The sequence below is a fragment of the Vombatus ursinus genome, unplaced genomic scaffold (assembly GCF_900497805.2).
Source record: "Vombatus ursinus unplaced genomic scaffold, bare-nosed wombat genome assembly UNPS02014874.1, whole genome shotgun sequence".
Taxonomy (NCBI): Eukaryota; Metazoa; Chordata; class Mammalia; order Diprotodontia; family Vombatidae; genus Vombatus; species Vombatus ursinus.
This window is the reverse complement of record NW_020954652.1, coordinates 11,834,446-11,843,022: the sequence shown is the minus strand read 5'-3', so window position 1 is coordinate 11,843,022 and position 8,577 is coordinate 11,834,446. Positions and strand designations below refer to the sequence as shown.

Below are 8,577 nucleotides of genomic sequence, written 5' to 3'. Positions count from 1 at the left end.
TGTTTCTCTGTTTCTCTGTGTCTCTGTCTTTGCTTTTGTCTGTAGCTGTCTTTGTCTCTGTCTCTGTCTCTGTCTCTCTCCTTCCCTCCATCCTTCTGTTCCCTTGTGAACTTTCATCTTTCTGTCTTCCACTCCCTCTGTTTTGTATCCATAATGAAGAGTTGCCAATGTTAACATTGATTCCATATTTAAGATTTTTAAGTGATTTCTGACAAAATAATTTGGTGCTAAAACTACCAAGAGGGCAACTAGGTGGTACAGTGGCTCCTGGCTTTGTGTCAGGAAGACTCATCTTCCTGAGTTCAAATCTGGCCTCAGGCACTTACTAGCTGCCTAACCCCAGGCAAATCATTTAACCTTGTTTGCCTCAGTTCCTCATCTGTAAAATGAGCTGGAGAAGAAAATGGCAAACCACTCCAGTCTTTGTCAAGAAAATCTTAAATGGATACATGACTGAAATGACAAAACTACCCAGAAACCTTCTCCCTTGCAAGTGAACTAATCATCTCAAAGAAGACTTATTTTTTGTGTTCATTTTGAAAGTTTGCAAAAACACTGCAAGAAACACATTTTTTTCTGGGGAAAAGAAAAGGGAAAGTATTCTAGAGAACTGGAAAGCTTGCTTATTTCCAACAGTACTAGATGACATTATTCTCTTCCTGTGAGTGGTTTGTCCAAGGTTAGTGGTTCCCTTCCACTGACCTCTAACAGCTGAGCTTGGACTCAGCCCTTCCCAGTAAGAATGCCTGACCAAATCCAAGTGATCATTCCTTTCATTTTAGCCTATAGCTTCTCCAGATTGGGTCTGTATAACAGTGCTGTTATAACAGTCTCATGCAGCTGTTTCATTAACAGTGACTCATGTATTAAGTGAAGTACTTAGCTGCTTTGGTGTTGGTTAAGTTTTGTTTATTTCTACCAGATTTGCAGCTGTAATAGTTTTCCAGGAGCCAAAAAAAAAAGCATTTAATTTTGCTGATATTATGCAAAAGGTGTTTTCTGATATTCTTCAAGCTTTGCTATCTTCCTTATTCTCAGGTGGAAAACCTGAAGGTGGAAGGAAATTAAATTTAGGAGAAGTAGAACCAATACACTCATATATTGCTTAATCCCTTCTCCTGGTTCCAGCTGGTAAAAATAAATCACTGACAGGCCGTCAGTAGGGAAGAATGGAAATAATAAAATAGAGGATACACTTAGCCAGCCACAAGTCTATTTGTTTATTTACATGTCTGTGTGAGTGTTTATAAATTGAGGGTAGTGACATGTTATCTTTCCAGTGAAATGCAGCATGCAATTTTTCACATTCTGTTGCATAACAGCTTCCAATTTCTTTTTGCATTGCAGTCTTATTAGTGTGCATATGTGTGTGAATGTGTTAAAAAGTCAGCTTATAGCCACGGTTCTTCATGTGAAGCAAAAAAAAAAATGTTACTTTTATAAAATATTTCCAACCAGCATTTCTTTGGGCTCATGATTTTCACTCTTGCTATTATCAATAATGGGGAATGTCTCCATATTTTTTTTCTTACTGCTGGAGGACAAATGGGTGTGCAAAATGCTGTTTTCATCCATCCTCAACTTAATGCCCCTAACCATGTGTTGTAAGCTCATTTCTAATAATTTAATTACATGCTTCAGGTTTTTTTTTTCAGAAGCTATTCCTTTAGATTTATTCCCTTCATTGCTATGTTTGGAGTTGAAGATGGAAAAGATTTCTGGACTTAACTGAGTCTCAGTATCATCTTCTGTAAAATTAAGAGATGGCTCTTTCAAAGTTCCTTTAAATTTGTGAGCCTGGAACTTTCATGAGTGGATCCCCTAACTCTCATGCACATTGACTCTGTGTCTTTTCCACATTATTTATGGTCATTCTCTGGGGTATAAATGGTTCTGAGTTTGGAGTCAGAAGGCTTAAAGCCCGGCTTTTCTTATTTTTAATGCAATTTTAGATAAATCACCCTCAGTTTTCCTATATGTTAAATAAAATAGTTGGACCAAGTAATCTCTTAAGGTCCCTTCCAGCTCTGAATCCTATGACACCTCTAAGAATCATGTTTTATACATATATATGTATGTAGGTATGTATGTATGTATGTATTCCTTAAAGCATTCAAGACAACAAAACCTTTCCTAAGAAATTCTGTGCTTTACTTCTGTTCGAGAATACATCCAGTGTTCTCATTATTATAGTTTCAGGTGACAAGAATAGCATATATTTTTTTTTAAAAAAATAGAGTTTTTCAACAAACCTGTTTCATGAAAATGAAACAAAAATAATATGTAGGTGTCAAATAAGTAACAGAGTCACTAATTATTGTTGGTAGAGGTACCTTGGACAGAGGTCTAGGCTTAGAGTCAGCAAGATTCCAATGTTTCCAGTGCTGAGTCTAACGTAGACTATGTGATGCTGGGTACTTCACATAATCTCTTAGTCTCTCCTTCTCCCAAGAAACTCTCTGAGACCATATGTTTCTGACCAGAAGAGGTGGAGAGACTTTATACATAGGGAATTTATACATTGAGGAATGAGAGGGGAACAAGCATTTATTAAGTGCCTACTATGTGTCAGGCAATGGGCTAAGTGCTTAAAATATCACCTCATTCCTTTCTGTATGTTACTTATTTGTGTTGTTGTTGAATCGCTTTTTAGTCATGTCTGATTCTTCATGACCCCATTTGGAGTTTTCTTGGCAAAGATACTGAACTGGTTTGCCATTGCCTTCTCCAACTTATTTTACAGATGAAGAAACTGAGTCAAACAGGCTTAAGTGACTTGCCCAGGGTCACACACAGCTAGTAAGTGTCTGAGGACAGATTTGAACTCAGGAAGATGAGTCTTCCTGACTCCAGGCCCAGCACTTTATCTGCTGTGCCAACTCAATGCCCTGTGTATTTGTATTTTTTTGTCTGTGTAAAAAACAAGCTGTACTTTTATATACTGAAACAAAATTTCAATCAATACTTGCATTGTTTTTCTCTTTAATGACAATAGTAATGATTAAGGAAGTAGGCCAGAAAGAGAATGTAGAAAGTGGAAGAAAAGCTAAGGGACTAGATAATATTGAGCCAACTTACTTTGACAATCAGCAAAAGCCTGCCTTTTCATTTTAAGTTAGCCAATATATAACTATTGAATAAGAAAGCCATGCTATTAAATGCTTACCCCAAAATTTCTCGGAGGATTTATATTTGAAACATGTGCTTGCTTTTCCGTAAAGGAATACTGAGCACTCATATCTATCTAAAAATGTTAAACACAGAATAAGCCTTCATGCCGTAATTGAATTGTTTCAGTATGTGCTAGGTGTGACTGTATACTCAATAAAAGCTCATTAGAAACTTCTCTCAAAAGAGAGGATGTAGTCCAATGCGGAAGAAGCCTGTAATCTAAATGGCACATTAGCAAATACTCATCTATTCAGGTTCTTCATTTTAATTACATTTCAATGTATTAATTTTGATTCTGAAGACTTATTAAAGTTGAATTGGAATGCTTTTATATCTATCACATTCATTCATTCATTTGGCAAACATTAATTAGACACATACAGATTAGGAACTGAGGAAAATAAAGGATTCTATTATATCAGATCCCTGTTCTTAAGGAACTTATGGCCTAGTGGAGGTAAGGTGTACAGAGAAGTATAATACATAATAGAATATGGGGCATAAAAAGAGTAACAAGTACTGTGATATCAGCAGTGTATTCAGCCAACATTTATCAAGTGTCTTTATGTATAAATCATTATTTTCAGTTGGGGAGATAGTTTAACTAAGCTATAGTCTCTAGTCTCATAGAGCTAATGATTTAGTAGGGAATATGAAGCGTAAGAAAAAAATTTGGAGGTTAGATTAAATATTTTTCACAGATCTCAGCTTGGGTTTGACCCTCCTCCCTCTATACTGCAATTCAACCTAATGTGAGATTAGTACTTTAAGATGTCCAAGGGGGAAATGGCCATTGTTGGTGAGGGGAATTATGGAAGACTTCTACAGAGGTGGTATTGGAATTGAGCTTTAGAGAATAGGTTGGGATTGAACGGGCAAAAAGAAGAGAGAGAAGGATTTAGGAATTGCATAATTAAATGTGCAAAGGGGAGAAAATGCTGGGAGTAGGCTGGGGATCATGAAGAATTCTTCAGTTTGGCCAGAGTGTAGATAAGTAGAAAGGAGTAAATAGAAATAGGAGTGGACAGGTAGGGAGTGTGGGGCCAGATTGGAAGGTGGTTGAAGGCTAGCCAAAGGAATTTAAACTTTATTTGGTAAATTTAGTTCATCAGTTCTTTGTTGGAAAGTGAGTAAGAAGTGAGTCCAAGATCCTACAAAATAATGAATACAGACTTAATAATCATCCTTTAATTTGATTAAACTAACGTTAAAAAGGATATTTTTTTTTTAGTTGGAATAATCTCCATTCTAAAGTTGGTTATTACAAGATGCTTTGTACCATACCATATTTTATCTTGTATATGAAGATAAACAGAATGGTAATAATATTTTTGATAATATTTGGGGGCAGTGGATAGAGTGTTGGGCCTGGAGTCAGGAAGACTCATCTTCTTGAGTTCAAATCTGGCCTCAGACACATACTACGGGTCTGACCCTGGGCAAGTCGCTTAATCCTGCTTACCTCAACTTCTCATCTGTAAAAGAGCTGGAGAAGGAAATAGCAAATATCATTGCCAAGAAAACCCCAAATAGCATCACAAAGAGTTGGACACAACTGAAACAACTGAAGAACAGCAACAGAAACAACAATGATATTAGCTCTCATTTGCTAGAGTGTTAGATCTAGAACCAGAAAATGTCCTCAGGTATTAGCTACCTCAGTTTCCTCATGGGCGAAATAGAGATAATAATAGAACCTATTTTCTAGAGTTGTTGTGAAGATAAAGTGAGATGCTAATAAAATGCATGGTACACCTCAAAGTACTGTATGAATCTAGCTATTATTATTTGCTAGTATTTTGTGTGTGCTCAGAGATTTTTTTTAAATGGTGACGTACTTGAATAGAATTGTGTAAATGTAAATGCATGTGTTTACATGTACAAACCATACGACTTGGCACTGTGTTTTTGCATTACTTTGGGAAGATTATGAGGAAAATATCAGTGCGATCTGGGTAAATTTGTGATTTAGACTCTTGACTGTAACTGCTATGGATTATGGATATTTGGAGAACATGGCCCAGATGGCACATGACGATAGGGATTTATGGAATTTATGACAGTGTTTAAAGGCTCTTGGAAATGGAATACCAGATTGTTCAGTGCCACTTCACATTTGTAAGTGTATATATTTTTGTGAGCTGTGTCATGATTATGGTCTTCTTAAGGAACTTGTCATTGTATAGAGGTGACCCTAGGTTCTCTAAGACCAAGCCAGCAAAACTTAGTGGTCCCAAGTAGTTTGAATAATGAATTCCATGAAGTGGTCACATTATTTGAATTAGTACTACATAATTTCCATTGGGCTGGAACCAATTATCACATTTTACATAATAGTAACTTCAAATAGTGAAAATTTGAATACATGCAAACACTTCCTGGGATTCATTATTAGCAGTAATCAGGACCCAGCTGGAAAGAAACCTTGAGTAAAGGCCTAATGGCATATTTGTTTTGTGTGAAATACAAGGAACAGTTCATTTCAGAGGCAGGTCACCAAGAGTTTGGCCAGCAAGTATCAAGTGGTGATTTTTCATGGTCCTAACCCTGAAGGAAAATCCACTGAGGCATGGAGAGGCTTTGATCTGCTTCATTGGCAAGGGCGACCTTAGTGACAAAAGATGAAATCATGGATATTTTCAAGTTTCAAAATGTGCAATGATCCATTGGTTTTCTCATCGAGAAAGAAAGAGGCACTTACAGTGGAAATTGTCGTTTCTTCCTTAATTTTGTTACTTATTCCCATGAAAGATAGGTAAGTATAGTTATTGACCTAGTTTATGAAACATTTCGATTTTGGGGGAAATGTCATTCTTCTCTTTGACATTTTATAATCTTTTCCTCCAAAATGACAGCGTGGTTTAGCCAAAAAATCAGTGAGCTCAGGGGCAGCTAGGTGACGCAGTAGATAGAGCACCAGCCCTGAAGTCAGGAGGAGCTGAGTTCAAATCCGACCCCAGACCAAACACTTGACATTTACTAGCTGTGTGACCCTGGGCAAGTCACTTAACCCCAATTGCCTAAAAAAAAAAAATCAGTGAACTCAGAATCCCTGCATTCTTGGCCTGAGTCGTCCACAACCAGCTGTATGTCCTTGTATCAGTTTTCTGTGGACTTTCATTTCCTCCTCCCTAAAATGAGGGAGTTAGTTTTGCTATTCTCTATAATCACAGGAGCCTACTTTTGGAAGAGATTAAAAGCTATTTCATACAATCTCTTCACTTCTTCAGATGACAAAGCTGAGGGACAGTGATGTGAAATGATTTGCCCAGGGTCAGATAACCAGTAAGTATCCAGGTCAGAATTTGAACTTGGGGCTCCCTGACACCAAGTCCACTGCCCTATTCAGTGCTTAGATGCAGCTAAGTGGCATAGTGGATAGAGTTCCTGGTGTCAGTAAGACCTGAGTTCAAATCTGGCCTCGCTTACTGGATGTGTTACCCAGGACAAGTCACTTAATAGCTCTGTGCCTCAGTTTCCTCAATTGTAAAATGAGGATAATAGCACCTATCTTACAAGGCTGTCATGTGAATCAAATGAGGTAATATTTATAAAGCACTTAGCAAAGTTCCTGGCACATAGTACGCGCTTAATAAATGCTTGCTACCTCCTTTCCCCATCCACTACACATAGCTGCCTTTGCAGTGCTATCCTATGATTTAATTTGAAATAGGATAGAAATAGGGTAGAATCAATGATTTTTATACTTAATTTCCTCTTCATTCTCTTCCTAAAATTTCAAGATTTGGAAAATGGACAATATGTGGGATAAAGGAAATAACTGCTTATCTGATGTGCAGTAGGGGAGATGCTTGTTTAGCTGTGGGTTGAACCAAAAAGATCACTTCTCTAAACATTCTCTGGTTCTGTGGGATCTTTAAATCTCCTCTGGACACCTGATGCCATGTGAAGTCTTAATGGAAGTTTATGTATTTCACAAGAGAGGACTCGAGATCCTCTTCTGATCCTGTGATTCAGAGAATTCAATATGGGGTCAAAGTAGCTGCTGCAATGACTAACAAGAAAGTGAAAACAAAGCCCAACAAAAGAGCACGCCTGCGAACGGAATTGCTCATGGATTGTGCTACAATCCTCAGAAAGGCAGTGCTGTGTGGGCGCTAGAGCTTCAAGGCCAGGAACACCTGGATTCAAATCCTGCCTCTAACACTTACAACCTTGGTGACTTCGGGCGAGTCACTCTCTAGGCAACTCTGTAAGATTGTAAATGCAGAGACGGTACTACCTGCATTGGTGGAGGGAGTTTCCTTAGGAGGAACTAGCTGTCAGTATCCATGAAATAACATCCCTATTAAAGTAAACACTATAGTCAAGGTTGGACATGATGTGTTTATTAGCTCTCCTTACAGACAGGAGGCAACATGACTTACTGCACAAATTGATGACTGGAGACACAGGACGATCTGGGTTCAGTCCCACTTTTGTCACGTGTTGTCTTTATAATTCTAAGCAAGTCACTTAAGATCACAGTATTCCAGGAAATTCTCTAGTATTATAAAATGGAAAAAAAAAAAAAAGGTACAGATCTGCTATGAGAGGGGAAGTTCCTTACCTACTGGTAGGACATCTCTTGCAAGACCACCCTGCTTTTTTTTTAATCCCCTGTGATCTTAAAAGCTAAGCAGGTTTAGTCCTGGTGTCTACTTAGATGAGAGACTGCCTAGTAATAGTTTATAGAGGTAATGTGGAATAGCGGATAGAGTGGTGGATGTGGAGTCAGGAAGACCTTGGTTCAGATCCCATCCAGACACTTTGTGGCTGTGGGCTAGTCATTTATCTGCTTCATGCCTCAGTTTCCTCTTCTGTGAAATGAGAGGTTTGAACTCGGCCGTTAACATTCCTTCTGTCTCTAAATCTATGATTCTAGAAGCCTCTTAAATCAATGAAATCAAAGATCAAATATATATATATATATGCACAGAAAGAGAGAGAGAGAGCAAGAGAGTATATATGTATATATGTGTATATATTTATATACATATGTACACATGTATATGTGTGTATATACGTGTACATACATGTATGCATACATGCATGTATATATACAACACACACACATTTAGTGTTGGCAAGTTAGTTGGTCATCATATCAAACAACCATGCTTTAGAATCAGAATTACAGAGTTGAAAGGGAACAGGGCTGCTATCTAATCCAACCTGGATGTGAATAAGCCTTCCCCCTATAACTTACCTTACTGGCAATAGGCCATGTAACCTTTACCTAAAGTGCTCCAAATAAGGGAGAATCCATTATGTCTTGAGGCAGCCCGTTTTCCTCTTAGATTATTTTAATTGTAAGAAAGTTTTGCTTTCTATCAAGCCAGAATATGCCTCTTTGCAACTCCTACCCATCACTTGTATTTTCGCTCTTTGGGGCCAGAAAACACA

General features: G+C 37.8%; 1 protein-coding gene across 2 annotated transcripts in view; it reads left to right on the top strand.

Annotated features, from left to right (window-relative positions):
* Nucleotides 1–8,577, top strand: part of TMTC2 (transmembrane and tetratricopeptide repeat containing 2) — a 521,137-nt gene that overhangs the window by 393,529 nt on the left and 119,031 nt on the right. The gene's annotated exons all lie outside the window — the stretch shown is intronic.